This window comes from Procambarus clarkii, chromosome 87, assembly GCF_040958095.1.
Source record: "Procambarus clarkii isolate CNS0578487 chromosome 87, FALCON_Pclarkii_2.0, whole genome shotgun sequence".
Lineage (NCBI taxonomy): Eukaryota > Metazoa > Arthropoda > Malacostraca > Decapoda > Cambaridae > Procambarus > Procambarus clarkii.
Genome location: NC_091236.1, coordinates 12,572,670 through 12,592,366, shown reverse-complemented (window position 1 = coordinate 12,592,366; position 19,697 = coordinate 12,572,670). Strand labels below are relative to the sequence as shown.

The 19,697-nt window shown below is 44.6% G+C and overlaps 1 protein-coding gene across 1 annotated transcript in view; it reads right to left on the bottom strand.

Annotated features, from left to right (window-relative positions):
• LOC123747022 (uncharacterized) overlaps positions 1 to 19,322 on the bottom strand; it is a 145,912-nt gene extending 126,590 nt beyond the window's left edge. The window contains 1 exon segment of the mRNA XM_069317434.1: positions 18,325 to 19,322. The gene's annotated coding sequence lies outside the window, so the exon portion shown is untranslated.
• Between the last annotated feature and the right edge of the window lie 375 nt (positions 19,323 to 19,697).

Below are 19,697 nucleotides of genomic sequence, written 5' to 3'. Positions count from 1 at the left end.
CTACACATAAGGGACATAACTGGCCGACCCCTCATAGTGTTCAAGAGAGAACTATCAACATCAGAGGCCCGAGACTGTTCAACACGCTTCCACTACACATAAGGGGCATAACTGGCAAACCCCTCACAGTGTTCAAGAGAGAACTGGATAAGCACCTCCAAAGGATACCTGATCAACCAGGCTGTGACTCATACGTCAGGCTGCGAGCAGCCGCGTCTAACAGCCTGGTTGATCAGTCCAGCAATCAGGAGGCCTGGTCGACGACCGGGCCGCGGGGACACTAAGCCCCGGAAGCACCTCAAGGTAGCCTCAAGGAAGGTGGTGGTGAGGGGAGGTGGTGGTGAGGGGGTGGTAGTGAGGGAGGGGGTGGTAGTGAGGGGAGGGGGGGGGTGGTAGTGAGGGGGTGGTGGTAGTGAGGGGAGGGGGGGGGGGGGGTGGTAGTGAGGGGGTGGTGGTAGTGAGGGGAGGGGGGGGTGGTAGTGAGGGGGTGGTGGTAGTGAAGGGGGGGGGGTGAGGGAGGTACCGCTTGTGAGGAGTTAAGAGTACAAGTTCTCAGAAGCGCAACACAACACCAGATTCCTCTGTGCATTCTATCGCAGTCTGCGCACAACGAGCCTCGTTGCGCAGTAATTTACAGATCATAATGCATTTACAGCCAGCGCGCACACACGCACACCCACACACACCCCTCCCCCCCCCACACACACACTAAATGGAATGCACTAGGAAGTGATGTGGTGGAGAATTACTCCATACACAATTTCATATGAAGATATGATAGAGCTCGAGAAGCTCAGAAATCTGTACACCAGTAGATTGACCGTTGAGAGGCGGGACCAAAGAGCCAGAGCTCAACCTCCACAAGCACAACTAGGTGAGAACACACACAGGGGGGCCCTCGCCGCTGAGTGGACAGCGTTCTGGGGTCGTAGTCCTAAGAGTCCGGTTTCGATCCCCGGCGGAGGCGGAAACAAATGAACAGTTTCTTTCACCCTGGTGTCTCTGTTCACCTAGCAGTAAATAGGCATTGGGAGTTAGACAGTTGCAATAAGCTGTTTCCTGGGGATGTGTGTATTTACTATTTGTACGCAGAATCGTGCTATTGGACCCCGCCTTTCTAACCAATTTATTTTTCCTCTATAATGACTGCATATATTTCTCTTCCACACACACACACACACGCACACACACACGCGCACACACACGCACACACACACACACACACACACACACACACACACACACACACACACACACACACACACACACCCAGGAAGCAGCCCGTAGCAGCTGTCTAACTCCCAGGTACCTATTTACTGCTGGGTGAACAAGGGCGCCAGGGGTGAAAATAACTCTGCCCATTTGTTTCCGCCTCCGCCGGGAATCGAACCCGGGCCATTAAGACTACGACCCTTGAACGCTATCACTCAGCTGCGATACCCCGTACTCAGTCGTGAGGTTGTGTGTGTGTGTGTGTGTGTGTGTGTGTGTGTGTGTGTGTGTGTGTGTGTGTGTGTGTGTGATTATGTTTGCCTGTCGTTCCAACAACTATTAAGCCCAAACAGACGCAAGGTAGTTATCAGGAGAAAGCACCAAGCCATTATGACTATATAGCACTTGGAAGGTCGGGTCAGGATAAGGATTTGGGATGGGACGGGGGCAAGGAATGGTGCCCAACCACTTGGACAGTCGGAAGGAATTGAACACCGCCCTGCATGAAGCGAGACCGTCGCCCTACCGTCCAGCCCAAGTGCTTGCAAACAGACTCAAAAGAAAGCCACCAACTTCAGCACGCAAACAGGCCAAGACTCGCCTTGGTCCATATCGCTATCAGCGACTCGACTCGCTAAAGAACTGGATTACTGGCATCAAGTTACTCGAAGGCAGCGATTATCTCCTCCACCCTGGCTTCTTGGATCCACCCTTGACATTTGCTCTCAGATCTATTTCTGTTTTCCCATGCTGCTGACGCCACAGCTCGCGAGGGTATAGGAACCTGAAACGCTGTCACAGATGTTACTCTGCGTCACTGTCACTCTGTTTTGACAGCTGTTTGATAACGGTCTATCAATTCAATTGCTTTCTTTGTTATGCACCCCATACTCATCCTGTGGGCGGTAGTGTAAAGGATTGCAGAGGCACATAATCGGTTCAGGAACTGAACCCTCTAGTTCGTTTAGCTAAGCAAATAACATCAAGATTCACTCTTTGACATTACTAACATCAGTTGACAGCACCGACGCCGTTTTTAACAAAGTTGAGGAAAACAGTGCACATCAATATTGCAACGTGGATAGCTGTTAACAGTGGCATAAAATGCCTTCACTGATACCAATTGATAAAAACGACCATCAGCATTAAATGCTGACTGACACAATAGATCAGCTGACACTATTGATTCGAGATGACAGCCCCAAGATGACATCAGCTAACACAGCATAACATCAGCTGACAATGCTGATACAGATGACATCACCTGGCACTATTACGGACATCACCTGACCCCAGCAGACATCATGCAACATCAATTTACTAGACTATCAACACCAGTCAAGACTAAGCCCTAACCTGTAAGCAACAAGTGAGAGATCGAGATCGAGAGAGAGAGAGAGAGAGAGAGAGAGAGAGAGAGAGAGAGAGAGAGAGAGAGAGAGAGAACAACCTCACATTTAATCCGAACAACGCGCCTAGTCCAGATATTAAATTATCATCGGACGGACTTTAGAGAGATTCATGAACATTTATCACACATAAAAAAGAAGATATTGCAAACAATTTAAATGTAATGAAGGATCTGTTTATAAATGACATCATAAGGGAATTCGACAACTTTGGTAAACAGTCTAAAATGGGTTAGACATAGGAGTTTTTAGCCTTCACAAATAGCCTGTTCTTACAAAGCATCAGATTTAAAGTGGTTTTGCCTAACAAGAAGCGTAAGAAAAGCAAGGCTACATAGGCAGGTGATGAGTCACAATAACGTGGCTAAAGTATGTTGACCAGACCACACACTAGAAGGTGAAGGGACGACGACGTTTCGGTCCGTCCTGGACCATTCTCAATCGACTTGAGACTGGTCCAGGACGGACCGAAACGTCGTCGTCCCTTCACCTTCTAGTGTGTGTTCTGGTCAAGGCTACATAGCCCTCAGTATTCTGAGAGAGCGGTAAAAAGCGGAGCTATTAATTTCACTGTTGCAAAGGAATTTCGACGCAGTGGAGGATTGCTTCAAAACAGCTGTGCGTTTAGTGTGAGCACAGGTTACACCAGTGTGTGAGGGGGCGTGTGTGTGTAGAGTGAGAGGGGGAAGTGAGTGTAGAGTGAGAGGGGGGGAGATGGTGTCGTGTACAAGTAGATTGTTGACACCGATGCCGCGTCCTTCACGCAAAACTTTCCTACTGTGTTTAATTCCGAGGAGTATAGCGGCAACTCTTAGGTGACCCGGCCAGGAGGGCTTGTTGTTGGTGGTGGTGGTGGTTGTGGTGGTTGTGGTGGTGGTTGTGGTGGTGGTGGTTGTGGTGGTTGTGGTGGTTGTGTTGGTGGTGGTTGTGGTGGTGGTGGTAGTTGTGGTAGTGGTGGCAGTAAATTAGTTAATCATCACATCTACAGTGCCATCCCACTAACAATCTAGTCAGCTACAGTGACTCACTTCACATCACTTAAAACGGTGTCGAAAGTGCTGTCAGATGGTGTCACAAGTCCCGAGACACTTGACAGTGGTGTCAAAGTGTCTCATAGAAGACACACACACTTCCTTGTTATATAAACATTTCCAGAATCATATAGTTCCCTGAGGCGGTATTAATAGACTCAAGAGTTGCCACAGGTCCTCTGTCCTTGCCAATGGTGTCAGGACATCTGCCACGGTGTTGTCATTGTTGTCAGCTGGTGGTATAGGAGTCCCCTTCGTGTCTTGTGTTGTCAGAGCTGCTTGTGAGGCAATCTGTAGCTCTGACATGCTTTCTTTGTCACTCAAAACTCTTAGCATGATCATTTAACGCCGTGATGACGTCAAAGAGTGTTGGTGTTTGGTGTTGTCTATCTGTGTCTTTGTTTACATCTGTTTGCAATATTAATATTACTGTTGTTGTTGTAAATTGTTATTCTAAATGATATCATTTATGAGTCTATATATATTTGGTACTGGAAAGATTGCACCAGATATGCAAATGATATCATCTGCAGGCAAAAGTGGAGCCAGTGGTGCTTTTTTCTCTCCATAGATGCTAAGACAACTTTCACCTTGCAGGTAAGAGACGTCACTGCACCTGGATGCTGTGTCCACGAGCCCGCGTCTCAAGAGACCATCTCCTCTCCTGTCCTGCCTCTGGAGGCAAGCCACAACAGTTGCCTAACTCCCAGGTATATCTACTTTACTGCCAGGTGGACAACAACAAAAAAGGAGGCATGAGTTGCAATGAAACGTGCCCAAACGTCTCTGTTCTGTCTTGGAGAGGAGGAACTCCGGTCCAGTCGGTTGCGAGAGATTGCACTGCCCACTGCGCTATAGGTGCTGGCCAGGGCAAGCAGGTGGCTAGGCTGGTAATGTGAGACTGTGTTGATGGGACGTTGGGAGGGGGGGAGGGATGGACCTCTGGGTGATGGGAGGGTGATGGGAGAGGGCCTGGGTGATGGGAGGGAGGCTGGGTGATGGGAGGGAGGCTAGGTGATGTCATGGGAAGTAGGAAAGAATACTTGAACGGAAAATCTGAAAAAAACAGAGAGAGAGAGAGAGAGGGAGAGAGAGACAGAGACAGAGAGACAGAGACAGAGAGACAGAGACAGAGAGACAGAGACAGAGAGACAGAGACAGAGAGTTAGAGAGAGACAGAGAGATCCAGGAAGCGAAAGCTGTAGCACAAATACTGCCGAGTAGCGCCATGGTTACGAATCGCATCAAAGGAACGGGCCCAAGAGACCTTGAGACGCTCCCACAGACACGACTCTTGTCAACAAACAGTAAACAGAGAGACAGAAGGCCAGCAACCACACACAGATGAACACAAAGTCGTCAGTTCTCACCTCTCCACCGCCTTGGTTCAGGAAATCACTTCTACCTTCAACTTGCAATAAATATATCATTAGGACTCAGTACAAGTTATCAGGACAAATAGAGGGGAGGAGGAGGAGGAGGGGGACCTTTGACAAGCCGCCGGCTTCCTGTCCTCGTCAAGGCCACTAGAGATATAGTGGCCGTCAGGTAAATTCAGGTAAATACAATCTCACAATTATGTACATACATATGGGAGTGAAATATATCAAACTTGTAGTCAGGAAACGCAACAATCATCTAGCTCCCAAATATCTATTTTACTGCTAGGTGAACAGAGACATCAGGTGAAAAAAAAAGTGCCTACGTTTATTTTCTTCTTCCTGCTCGTGGATGAAACCCGGGTCCCTTGGTTGCGGGCGAAGAATGTAGACCAATATGCTATAAAGGCAGAATATTTCAAGGACATTATTCCTGAACTAGGAGATGAAGGTGTGCTGCTAGTTCTGTGCTTAGCTATAGGTGCTTCCAGGGCGAGCGTTAGCTCCTGGGACCCCTTGCGGGCTCACCATAGCCCGTGCTACTTGGAGCTTTGTTCCAGGTAGTGAATCTTTAACAACATCCTGGACCCCACCTTTCGATCGTGGGTCGCCTATTGCAGTCATTTATTTCATTATATCTCTAGCGCGTTCAAGTCCAACTGACTATCAAGTCCAACTGACTATCAAGTCCAACTGACTATCAAGTCCAACTATCAAGTCCAGCTGACTATCAAGTCCAGCTGACTATCAAGTCCAGCTGACTATCAAGTCCAGCTGACTATCAAGTCCAACTGACTATCAAGTCCAACTGACCATCAAGTCCAACTGACCATCAAGTCCAACTGACTATCAAGTCCAACTGACTATCGAGTCCAACTGACTATCAAGTCCAGCTGACTATCAAGTCCAGCTGACTATCAAGTCCAGCTGACCATCAAGTCCAGCTGACCATCAAGTCCAGCTGACCATCAAGTCCAGCTGACCATCAAGTCCAACTGACCATCAAGTCCAACTGACCATCAAGTCCAACTGACCATCAAGTCCAACTGACCATCAAGTCCAACAAAAAAATGACTATCATCACTGTTATCACCACCACCACCATCGTCCCACACGAAACGCGTTCACTAACAGTTCCTTTGATCAACCAGCAGAGGTAAACAGACTGTAAACCTTCGGCGATGCCTTGACTAATGAGCCAATGGTAAGGGCTGACGCAATCATCTCCCTAATGACTGCAATCCGAGCAATGAACCAGTTCCCGCCGGAGACCTGTTCGCATCCACAGCCTTCACTCAGGCGGGTTAATTGATCAAATAGGTAAGTATCAGGGAGGATGTGTTAATCATGACTGCATAGGAGCTGGGGTATGTAGGCAGGATAGGAGCTGGGATATGTAGGCAGGATAGAAGCTGGTATATGTAGGCAGAATAGGGGCTGGGATATGTATTAGGATAGGAGCTGGGATATGAAGATAGGATAGGAGCTGGGTTATGTTGACAGGAGCTGGGATATGTTGGCAGGATAGAAGCTGGAATATGTAGGCAGGATAGGAGCTGGGATGTGACGAAGGAGCCTGATTGAAAACACAATTAATGACAGAAATCAGGGCATTCCAAACTAACTTTAAAACACTAAACATTTGGCTCCAAAATGGAGAAAAACAGAGTCAATGGCCAGATCAGACGCAAATGAGGAAGGCGCTTTAAAAACACCCGACTTGTAAGTGTCTAATTTAAGTTATTTTCACCCTTAATGCGACCGGCTTGAATCTGGAACTCTGTTATTGTATGAAAACGTTCTCCCATGATTACACACACACACACACACACACACACACACACACACACACACACACACACACACACACACACACACACACACACACAAAGGAGTGAAGGAACACCACCCTATCACCCAAGGATCATCGGGGAATCGAACACCGGCCATGCAAGAAGCGAGGTCGACGCTCCACCGATCACTCCAAGAGAGAGAGAGAGGGCCAGCACCTTATAAGACGAATTTAATATCGCACTAGCATGCTATAATCCCCATTTAAACTGTCATATATATCACCAACACGACACATTAACTGTTATCATACAACATTATCTGTTATCTCTCACTACTGTTATCTCACACTACTGTTATCATACACTACAAAGACCTGAGACGACTGTCGTGTCACCTTTCTATAACCCACTGGTAAGATAAGGGAATTATAAGAGTAACTCCTAGACCGTCTCGCTTCATTCAGGTCGGCGTTCAATCCCCGACCGTCCACAAGTGGTTGGGCACCATTCCTTCCTAAATCCTTATTCTGCCCCCTTCCCAGTGCTATATGGACGTAATGGCTTGGTGCTTTCCCTTCATGATTCTTCCCTTCCTTCAGTGAGGGATATGTCGGAAGGATAGGGGCAGAGGATATGAGGAACGACAGCAATATGAGGACAATTGCTGTTGGGATATGAGGACCAAGAATTGGGATGTGAGGACCAAGAATTGGGATATGAGGACCAAGAATTGGGATATGAGGACAGGGTAGGCGCTGATATCAACATGTCGTCTTACAAAGAACGTCGCTTTTTACACGTATTCGTTACACAAGGCCAAACATTGTCGTACTAAAAAATTAAAGCGGCTGCCGAAAGTGGCGTACTGTCCCGTTTTCTGTTTTAGGCCCTCTGGTAGGTTAGGGGGAGGACACTTTAAATTAACCGTTTGCTTGACGTTTTGAAACCTTAAGAGGACGGGCTGCTTATATATATATATATATATATATATATATATATATATATATATATATATATATATATATATATATATATATATATATATATATAACTGAAAACTCACACCCCAGAAGTGACTCGAACCCATACTCCCAGGAGCAACGCAACTGGTATGTACAAGACGCCTTAATCCACTTGACCATCACGACCGGACATAATGAGGTGATAGCCGAAGCTATTTGAACCACCCCACCGCCGGCACTCGGATGGTAATCTTGGGCATAGCATTTTACCAAATCACCTCATTCTTTGGGGCACACGTGAGGAACACAAATGCGAACAAGCCTGAATGGTCCCCAGGACAATATGCAACTGAAAACTCACACCCCAGAAGTGACTCGAACCCATACTCCCAGGAGCAACGCAACTGGTATGTACAAGACGCCTTAATCCACTTGACCATCACGACCGGACATAATGAGGTGATAGCCGAAGCTATTTGAACCACCCCACCGCCGGCACTCGGATGGTAATCTTGGGCATAGCATTTTACCAAATCACCTCATTCTTTGGGGCACACGTGAGGAACACAAATGCGAACAAGCCTGAATGGTCCCCAGGACAATATGCAACTGAAAACTCACACCCCAGAAGTGACTCGAACCCATACTCCCAGGAGCAACGCAACTGGTATGTACAAGACGCCTTAATCCACTTGACCATCACGACCGGACATAATGAGGTGATAGCCGAAGCTATTTGAACCACCCCACCACCGGCACTCGGATGGTAATCTTGGGCATAGCATTTTACCAACCATTTTACCATTACCATCCGAGTGCCGGCGGTGGGGTGGTTCAAATAGCTTCGGCTATCACCTCATTATGTCCGGTCGTGATGGTCAAGTGGATTAAGGCGTCTTGTACATACCAGTTGCGTTGCTCCTGGGAGTATGGGTTCGAGTCACTTCTGGGGTGTGAGTTTTCAGTTGCATATTGTCCTGGGGACCATTCAGGCTTGTTCGCATTTGTGTTCCTCACGTGTGCCCCAAAGAATGAGGTGATTTGGTAAAATGCTATGCCCAAGATTACCATCCGAGTGCCGGCGGTGGGGTGGTTCAAATAGCTTCGGCTATCACCTCATTATGTCCGGTCGTGATGGTCAAGTGGATTAAGGCGTCTTGTACATACCAGTTGCGTTGCTCCTGGGAGTATGGGTTCGAGTCACTTCTGGGGTGTGAGTTTTCAGTTGCATATTGTCCTGGGGACCATTCAGGCTTGTTCGCATTTGTGTTCCTCACGTGTGCCCCAAAGAATGAGGTGATTTGGTAAAATGCTATGCCCAAGATTACCATCCGAGTGCCGGCGGTGGGGTGGTTCAAATAGCTTTGGCTATCACCTCATTATGTCCGGTCGTGATGGTCAAGTGGATTAAGGCGTCTTGTACATACCAGTTGCGTTGCTCCTGGGAGTATGGGTTCGAGTCACTTCTGGGGTGTGAGTTTTCAGTTGCATATTGTCCTGGGGACCATTCAGGCTTGTTCGCATTTGTGTTCCTCACGTGTGCCCCAAAGAATGAGGTGATTTGGTAAAATGCTATGCCCAAGATTACCATCCGAGTGCCGGCGGTGGGGTGGTTCAAATAGCTTCGGCTATCACCTCATTATGTCCGGTCGTGATGGTCAAGTGGATTAAGGCGTCTTGTACATACCAGTTGCGTTGCTCCTGGGAGTATGGGTTCGAGTCACTTCTGGGGTGTGAGTTTTCAGTTGCATATTGTCCTGGGGACCATTCAGGCTTGTTCGCATTTGTGTTCCTCACGTGTGCCCCAAAGAATGAGGTGATTTGGTAAAATGCTATGCCCAAGATTACCATCCGAGTGCCGGCGGTGGGGTGGTTCAAATAGCTTCGGCTATCACCTCATTATGTCCGGTCGTGATGGTCAAGTGGATTAAGGCGTCTTGTACATACCAGTTGCGTTGCTCCTGGGAGTATGGGTTCGAGTCACTTCTGGGGTGTGAGTTTTCAGTTGCATATTGTCCTGGGGACCATTCAGGCTTGTTCGCATTTGTGTTCCTCACGTGTGCCCCAAAGAATGAGGTGATTTGGTAAAATGCTATGCCCAAGATTACCATCCGAGTGCCGGCGGTGGGGTGGTTCAAATAGCTTTGGCTATCACCTCATTATGTCCGGTCGTGATGGTCAAGTGGATTAAGGCGTCTTGTACATACCAGTTGCGTTGCTCCTGGGAGTATGGGTTCGAGTCACTTCTGGGGTGTGAGTTTTCAGTTGCATATTGTCCTGGGGACCATTCAGGCTTGTTCGCATTTGTGTTCCTCACGTGTGCCCCAAAGAATGAGGTGATTTGGTAAAATGCTATGCCCAAGATTACCATCCGAGTGCCGGCGGTGGGGTGGTTCAAATAGCTTCGGCTATCACCTCATTATGTCCGGTCGTGATGGTCAAGTGGATTAAGGCGTCTTGTACATACCAGTTGCGTTGCTCCTGGGAGTATGGGTTCGAGTCACTTCTGGGGTGTGAGTTTTCAGTTGCATATTGTCCTGGGGACCATTCAGGCTTGTTCGCATTTGTGTTCCTCACGTGTGCCCCAAAGAATGAGGTGATTTGGTAAAATGCTATGCCCAAGATTACCATCCGAGTGCCGGCGGTGGGGTGGTTCAAATAGCTTCGGCTATCACCTCATTATGTCCGGTCGTGATGGTCAAGTGGATTAAGGCGTCTTGTACATACCAGTTGCGTTGCTCCTGGGAGTATGGGTTCGAGTCACTTCTGGGGTGTGAGTTTTCAGTTGCATATTGTCCTGGGGACCATTCAGGCTTGTTCGCATTTGTGTTCCTCACGTGTGCCCCAAAGAATGAGGTGATTTGGTAAAATGCTATGCCCAAGATTACCATCCGAGTGCCGGCGGTGGGGTGGTTCAAATAGCTTCGGCTATCACCTCATTATGTCCGGTCGTGATGGTCAAGTGGATTAAGGCGTCTTGTACATACCAGTTGCGTTGCTCCTGGGAGTATGGGTTCGAGTCACTTCTGGGGTGTGAGTTTTCAGTTGCATATTGTCCTGGGGACCATTCAGGCTTGTTCGCATTTGTGTTCCTCACGTGTGCCCCAAAGAATGAGGTGATTTGGTAAAATGCTATGCCCAAGATTACCATCCGAGTGCCGGCGGTGGGGTGGTTCAAATAGCTTCGGCTATCACCTCATTATGTCCGGTCGTGATGGTCAAGTGGATTAAGGCGTCTTGTACATACCAGTTGCGTTGCTCCTGGGAGTATGGGTTCGAGTCACTTCTGGGGTGTGAGTTTTCAGTTGCATATTGTCCTGGGGACCATTCAGGCTTGTTCGCATTTGTGTTCCTCACGTGTGCCCCAAAGAATGAGGTGATTTGGTAAAATGCTATGCCCAAGATTACCATCCGAGTGCCGGCGGTGGGGTGGTTCAAATAGCTTCGGCTATCACCTCATTATGTCCGGTCGTGATGGTCAAGTGGATTAAGGCGTCTTGTACATACCAGTTGCGTTGCTCCTGGGAGTATGGGTTCGAGTCACTTCTGGGGTGTGAGTTTTCAGTTGCATATTGTCCTGGGGACCATTCAGGCTTGTTCGCATATATATATATATATATATATATATATATATATATATATATATATATATATATATATATATATATATATATATATATACACACACACACACACACACACACACACACACACACACACACACACACACACACACACACACACACACGAGGCCGGAGTGAAAGAACAATGCCCCAACCATTTACGTCATCGGGGATCGAACGCCGACCGTGCAAAAACGGCAAACTATCTTAGAGGATATCACTCAAAACACACATTAATCTTCATAGCCTACATTAATCCATAACATGCGAGATGGATAGCGACCGGATATCAGTCACAGAGCCATAACGCACGCTGCCTCAAGATATCGACAACAACGAACCTTCAGCTATAACCCTTTTATGGGATGCGACACAAAGGGGGGATACGAACCGTGTTCCTGGAAGTATCGTCGCTACCATGAAGACTAGGGGGGATAACCTGAGATTAACACTGGTACTCAACACTCATCAACCTTCATGCTGGTATACAGAGAGAGAGAGAGAGAGAGAGAGAGAGAGAGAGAGAGAGAGAGAGAGAGAGAGAGAGAGAGAGAGGAAAATAGAGATGGAGAAAGAAATAAAATTGCTGGAGAAAGGGCCCCCACCCAATATTATATATATATATATATATATATATATATATATATATATATATATATATATATATATATATAAATGTATATGTATGCTGTGCAAATATTGTGTATAAGCTAGCGTGAATAAAGAAAATGACGATCTAGATTTATAAAAAAAATTATGCAGGCCAAAAAACCCAAACCCGGAGGGAAACTGTGTGTGACTTTAAATGTAGCGAGAGAATGTATAGTGTGGAGGGGAGCGTGAGGCCGAGGGTGAGTGTGTGGGTCGAGGGGGAGCCTGGGGCCCTACCTTGAAGTGTTTCCGGGTCTTAGAGTCCCCGCGGTCCGGTCGTCGACCAGGCTTAAAGGCAGGCCTTTTAGATCTCTTCTAAATGCCTCTTAGGCCTCTCTCGGCCTAAAGTCCAAAGGAAGGATCTTCTCATCTTCCTATACTACCTTCAACTCCTTCGATCATCCCATTTAAAATGCTAGATGAATCTTAGTGAGGATTTCAATGTTGTATTTAGTGATTTTATGCAATTATATGCAAAGGAGGGATATTAATTGGGCCCGACCCTGACCAACCTATGTACTGCCCGTAACCCAGACCATTCACCCTGCAAAGTTACGTAAGGCTAGCACCAAGAATCCAGGGGCCAACTTTGGGGAAACAGAAAACTGTGTTTATATATATATATATATATATATATATATATATATATATATATATATATATATATATAATATACAACAAGCAAAGCGAACGGCTAAACCATTTAGAAATGTATTTGAATACGGAGGCCCCAAAATGGACAGTAGAGGGGATCACAACACAACACAATTTACACACACCACTGTCAGCAACTCAAGCAAAAACTCCCAACACTCCCAATTACAGAGACATTGTCCACTCGACTCATTTATTCACTGAACAACAAATTAACTCACAAAAACAACCCTCGGGCGGTGTGCTGCCCGACACCGTGCTTGTAACTGCGCTTAACTACACTAACTGGTGAGAGAATCACGTTCCTAACGAGGATATTAGCCCTTAGCAACTTACCCCTAACCACAGATTATCAGAACAAGCATCACGTTGTAATCAATTATATCAACTGGCCACCACATTGCATTTTGATTATGTCTCCTGCAACTTGGACAAATATCTTTGTATTTTTTAAATTAGAACGCCTGGCTGTTCGAGGCTGAAGGCCAGAGGCTTGGGGTTAGCTTCGCCAAATTTTCCAGTGTGGTTGCTGTGGGGTATGTGCCCAGCATGGTCGGTCGGGTTCACCACCAAATAATTGGTACTGGGCCTTTTGACGTCCACCACTCCGAGCCCCAGAAGGCAAGGCACGTCTCTAAGGCAGAGAGAGAGAGAGAGAGAGAATGAGAGACTGATATGCACAGAGAAGAAGGTAAGCAGAAAGAAGGGAAAGAGAGAGAAAGAGGAGAGAGAGAAGCTCTACTGATTGTGTGTATGTGCTCAGGAGCCTCAACTGCTTCTCAATTGTCAATCAACTGGTGTACAAATTCCTGAGCCTACTGGGCTCTATCATATCTACATTTGAAACTGTGTATGGAGTCGGCCTCCACCACATCACTGCCTAATGCATTCCATTTACTAACTACTCTGACATTGAAAAGTTCTTTCTAATATCTATGTGCCTCATTTGGGCACTCAGCTTCCACCTGTGTCCCCTTGTGCGTGTACCACCCGTGTTAAATAATCCTTGTCTATCCTGTCAAATCCCGAGAATTTTGCATGTGGTGATCATGTCTCTCTGAACCCCTCGTTCTTCCAGCGACGTGAGGTGCAATTAACGCAGCCTTTCCTCATAACTCATACCTCTTAGTGCTGGCACTAGTCTACGCCTTATAGCGTGTGCGCATATTTTGCTTGAAACACAATTCGCCCCACGAGTGAAACTGATTTACAAAGAATCGAATCCTTTTCTCGTCAACATATCTTAAAACATAGGACACACAGGATGGGTTTTAACATGCAGGTGTATCGATACGCTGTTATGCAGATCACCAGACTTAAAACTTTGGCGTGGTGTATGCAAATTAGGTCGAACTATGGCATAGTTGGCAGCGGAACGGGGCTCGTGCAGCGATGCCTCACAGATTATACAACTTTGAGACGATTTTTCTAGTTCATCGAAATGAAATAATGAAATATTTCATATATATAATGTATTATAATATATTATAATATTATAATATATATAATATAATATATGTCTGGATATAATCTCATACAACCGCCATTTTCTGGTATATACTGTGTCCTATTTAAAATATATTTTATAATTAAATAGTTATTACATTATTATAAATGAAATATGTTTATAATGTAATATTTTTTCTGCTAATAAGTAGGGAATTATGTCCAATACATACATACATATGAAAGAATTCTCTGCTAGGCTGGGGGCTAAGCAATTGGGGCTTAATCTCATCAAACTTTGCAGCGTGACGGGGACGGTGTTGGGGTATGGTCATAGGGAGGTCGGGATCGACCCCCCAATGATGTAACTTCGAACCTCGCCAAACACCAAATTCCATCCTCCTTTCTAGCATATTTGATAAGTGATACAGTATACACATGCACGGTATACCATTAAACTAGTGCCAGAACTAAGAGGCATGAGTTACGAGGAAAGGCTGCGTGAACTGCACCTCACATCACTGGAAGACAGAGGAGTTCGGGAAGACATGATCACCATATACAAAATTCTTAGGGGAATTGACAGGATGGACAAGGATGGATTATTTAACACGGGTGGTACATGCACAAGGGAACACAGTTGGAGACCGAGTACCCAAATGAGCCACAGAGACATTAGAAAGAACGTTTTCAGTGTCAGAGTAGTTAACAAATGGAATGCACTAGGAAGTGATGTGGTGGAGGCTGACTCCATACACAGTTTCAGGTGTAGATATGATAGAGCCCAGTAGGCTCAGGATCCTGTACACCAGTTGATTGACAGTTGAGAGGCGGGAACAAAGAGCCAGAGCTCAACACCCGCAAGTACAACTAGGTGAGTGTACACACACACACATACACACACATACACACACACACACACACACACACACACACACACACACACACACACACACACAGGGGGCCGTGCGGCTGAATGGACAGCGCTTCGGGGTCGTAATCCTAATGGTTCGATTCCCGGCAAAGGCGGAAACAAATGAGCAGAGTGTCTTTCACTCTGGTGCTCCTACGGGCTGCTTCCTGGGAATGTGTTGTGTGTGTGTGTGTTAGAGAGAAATATATGTTGTAGATATAATTGCAGAAAAATTGATTGGTTAAAAAGCGGGGGGTCCAAGAGCTAATAGCTCGATTCTGCAGACACAAATAGTAAATACAAATACTAAACACACACACACACACACACACACACACAACACACACACACACACACACACACACACACACACACACACACACACACACACACATTAGGATCCTGTGGTCCAGTGGTCTAAGTCGCCGACTTTCGATCAATGATCACATGTTCAATTCCCACGGCAGTACAGAAGCGTTTGGTTAACAATTCCCTTCATCTGATGCCACTATTTACCTAGCAAAAAAAAAAAAACATAGGCATTTGGGAGTCAGACACCTATTGTGGGCTATATCCTTGCGATATGTATATGTGTATGTAAAACATAGTACATATGATAGAGAGAAAGAGATCCAGAGCCATTGTATACAACCAGCAGTTGGAAAGGCGGGGTCCAAGAGCTAACAGTTCGATCCTGCAGGCACCAATTAGTGAATACACATAGGTGAACACAACACACTTTTACAGGTGAGGGTGAGGAAAGGGGGGGAGGTTGGAGATAGAAGATGGAGAGGTGCATGGGGAAGGAAACAGTTGAAAAATGTGGAAAATAGAGCTATGATAGCAGGCGGGCTGTCCGCCTTGCTGACACAATGTATGAGTTATGATAGCAAGCTGGGGCTGTCCGCCTTGCTGACACGATGTGTGAGTTATGATAGCAGGCAGGGGCTGTCCGCCTTGCTGACACGATGTGTGAGTTATGATAGCAAGCAGGGGCTGTCCGCCTTGCTGACACGATATGAGAGTTATGATAGCAGGCACAAATAATTTCCAACAAAGCCTAACCACCCAACCTAACCTGGGCCTAGCTATACACCGAAATTCTAACTGATATCAACATGAATTTATATTGATATAAAATGTCGATTTCGAATACAAAGTAGTATATTAAAATGTATAAATAAGTCTGAGGTCGTGCGCGTCTTGAACGAGCATAGCCCCATGTATAATATGCGTATTTCATACATAGACAGGAGGTATACTCACTATATTAACAAACAAATGATCATTGTTAATAAGGACGGGCTGATCACCAGTATAAATATACCACAAACAAAGCATTGTTAAGGGAGATATAATAACCCCATTTCTCGGTATATATAATACACTGAAAGTATACTTTTGCTCAGAACAATATATTCAGGACTAAAGTATACTTGCTAGATAATCAGTATAAGCTATTGTGGTGGTCTTAATATATAATCCTCAATGCTGTTTAATAAGCCTCAAGCGCAATAATTACCAATTGACTCGTTTGAACCCAATGACTTCAACTACTGTTACCCTTAGTTTACCTCTGAACTCTACATTACCTCAAAAGTAGAGTTTACTGAAATAGTTTACTTAATCTATGCCCACGCTCGTGTCCAAATGAATACCATATAATAATCATTTAAAAATACCCGCTACTTGAATGCCCTGTTGTGTCATTGAAATTAATATCTGCATACATAAATAGCCATAATATAATTAGCCAAACGATAAACGCCAATTATATGCATTATATAATTAAAGTTAATGGAGATATGCAGTTCTACACGATAATAGGCACATATTTGGACTTAATAAATCGATAAGCGCACATATATATATATATATATATATATATATATATATATATATATATATATATATATATATATATATATATATATATATAAACAACGATCACAAAAACACTGAACCAAGTATGCGAAAAATCCACATTTGAAGAATTAGAGAATGAACGCGTTTTCGGCTCAATTCGCCTTCATCAGAGCAAGATTGAGAGTGTATCTCTATCTTGCAAGATAGTCTCTCTATATTGCAAGCTAGAGATAAAATATAAATATATATCTTGCAAGATACTGATAGGCAGATAGACATGATATAAGATATCTACCTGATATAAGATATCAGGTAGAGACCACAGAACCAGATTGACCCAACAGATAGAAAGACATAGGTAGATCACCACAGCAGTCTACCCTAGGTAGATAGGTAGACTTACGCAACAGTTAGGCAGGATAACACCTTTTACATTTATAAATACATATATACACACACACACACACACAATGAACATTAATTTTGGAGTTAAATTTTCAACTTCCTTCCCAAGTGAAAAAGAAAAAAAAAGACGTTAAACATAGGTTAAAAAAAAATGATATACCTAGTTCATAAAAAAACTAGGCCTAGGTAATAAATTCGACAAACCCAGGTCAAATCACGATAGGCCTAGTTAAATAACAATCATAAACATGCTAAGTTATCGCATATAAATACTTTACATAGTCACCTTGAGAGGGCGATAGTAATGGGTGGTACTTACGACTCTGGCTTACAGTGCTCGTAATAATAATAATAATTATATATATATATATATATATATATATATATATATATATATATATATATATATATATATATATATATATATATATATATATATATATGTCGTACCTAGTAGCCAGAACGCACTTCTCGGCCTACTATGCAAGGCCCGATTTGCCTAATAAGCCAAGTTTTCCTGAATTAATATATTTTCAATAATTTTTTTCTTATGAAATGATAAAGCTACCCATTTCATTATGTATGAGGTCAAATTTTTTTTATGGGAGTTAAAATTAACGTAGATATATGACCGAACCTAACCAACCCTACCTAACCTAACCTATCTTTATAGGTTAGGTTGGGGTAGGTAGCCAAAAAAGTTAGGTTAGGTAGTCGAAAAACAATTCACGAAAACTTGGCTTATTAGGCAAATCGGGCCTTGCATAGTAGGCTGAGAAGTGCGTTCTGGCTACTAGGTACGATATTATATATATATATATATATATATATATATATATATATATATATATATATATATATATATATATATATATATATATATATATGAGTGGATCAGTAATTGTATAATTCATCACTACAGGAGCCTTGTGGTACATGTTAAAAAGGACTTGACAGGCATTATACAGCGGTCAACTTACCATTTAGGGGGAATCCCAGTGGTGGCCAAGGAATAGTTGAAAGTTGTGTAATTCCTCCAAATTTCCTTCGAGCACAACCACCGTCGAGGACGACCTCTGCAGGAGACGGCCTTTGTCGAGGACGACCTTTCCAGGAGTCTTTGTCGAGGACGACCTTTCCAGGAGACGGCCTTTGTCGAGGACGACCTTTCCAGGAGACGGCCTTTGTCGAGGACGACCTTTCCAGGAGACGGCCTTTGTCGAGGACGACCTCTCCAGGAGACAGCCTTTGTCGAGGACGACCTTTCCAGGAGACGGCCTTTGTCGAGGACGACCTTTCCAGGAGACAGCCTTTGTCGAGGACGACCTCTCCAGGAGACAGCCTTTGTCGAGGACGACCTTTCCAGGAGACGACCTTTGTCGAGGACGACCTCTCCAGAAGGCAACTATTTTTCTGAGAACGACTTCTTCTGAGGATATTTTTCGAGGACGACCTTTCCACTTTATTACTACGGAATATAACTCTTAAGTTTTCCTTTTAGTTTAGATCTTCAACTTACACAAATCCCAAGTTTTATATACACGATAATTATATTGAAATCTGCAATGTATTTCTCACTGCGTTTTTTGAGCCGTTGTTCCATTAGACTATTCGTATCTATAGGATCTTTGACAAACAGATTGTCACTAAAAGTCGAAATTATACAAACGTTTATATACGTCTATTATACGTTTCTAACTTTCTTCGTCTTTTCTCAGACGTTGAATATTTCTGTCTTATTGACGTTGTCAATCACCGAGCTAGTGGAGTTTTTTATACACCTTTCATAATTGTATACTTCACTTATACGTAATAATAAGTTTAACAAACGGCTGGTTTACCATTAAACACGAACCAAATATCAATCAAATAAAACTGGTTTCATTCTATTTATTAATCTTTTAAAGACGAGTGATAAAAGGGATGGATAGATCAAGTACGTGAATGGAGCGGAATCGTGTACAACTCCCCCGTCCGGATGCCGCAGCCATACTGAGCCAGCACTAGCGCTGGACGGGCAAGAGGATCCAGCGTGGCCCGTCTCCACCAATAACACACTTCTTCCTATTGTTACCATAACACAAAACATCATATTACCCTTTGCACTAACTCCCTGTCATTTCCCCCTTCGACACTGTTATTCTAAATTACTTTAGACATGCGTCAGATAACCTAGAAATGGATGGAACCAAATATATGCTTGCATTGTTGCTCGTGCGCCCTTGGTGAGTCAGGCAAGATTAGTTACTTCGTGATTGGCAATTGTGCTAAAAACCTGAAAGCTGAGTTGCCAGCTGTCGCTGTGAGGGCCTGACCTTATCTGTTTGGGAGAAGTTGCCAGTCTGGTCAGTTC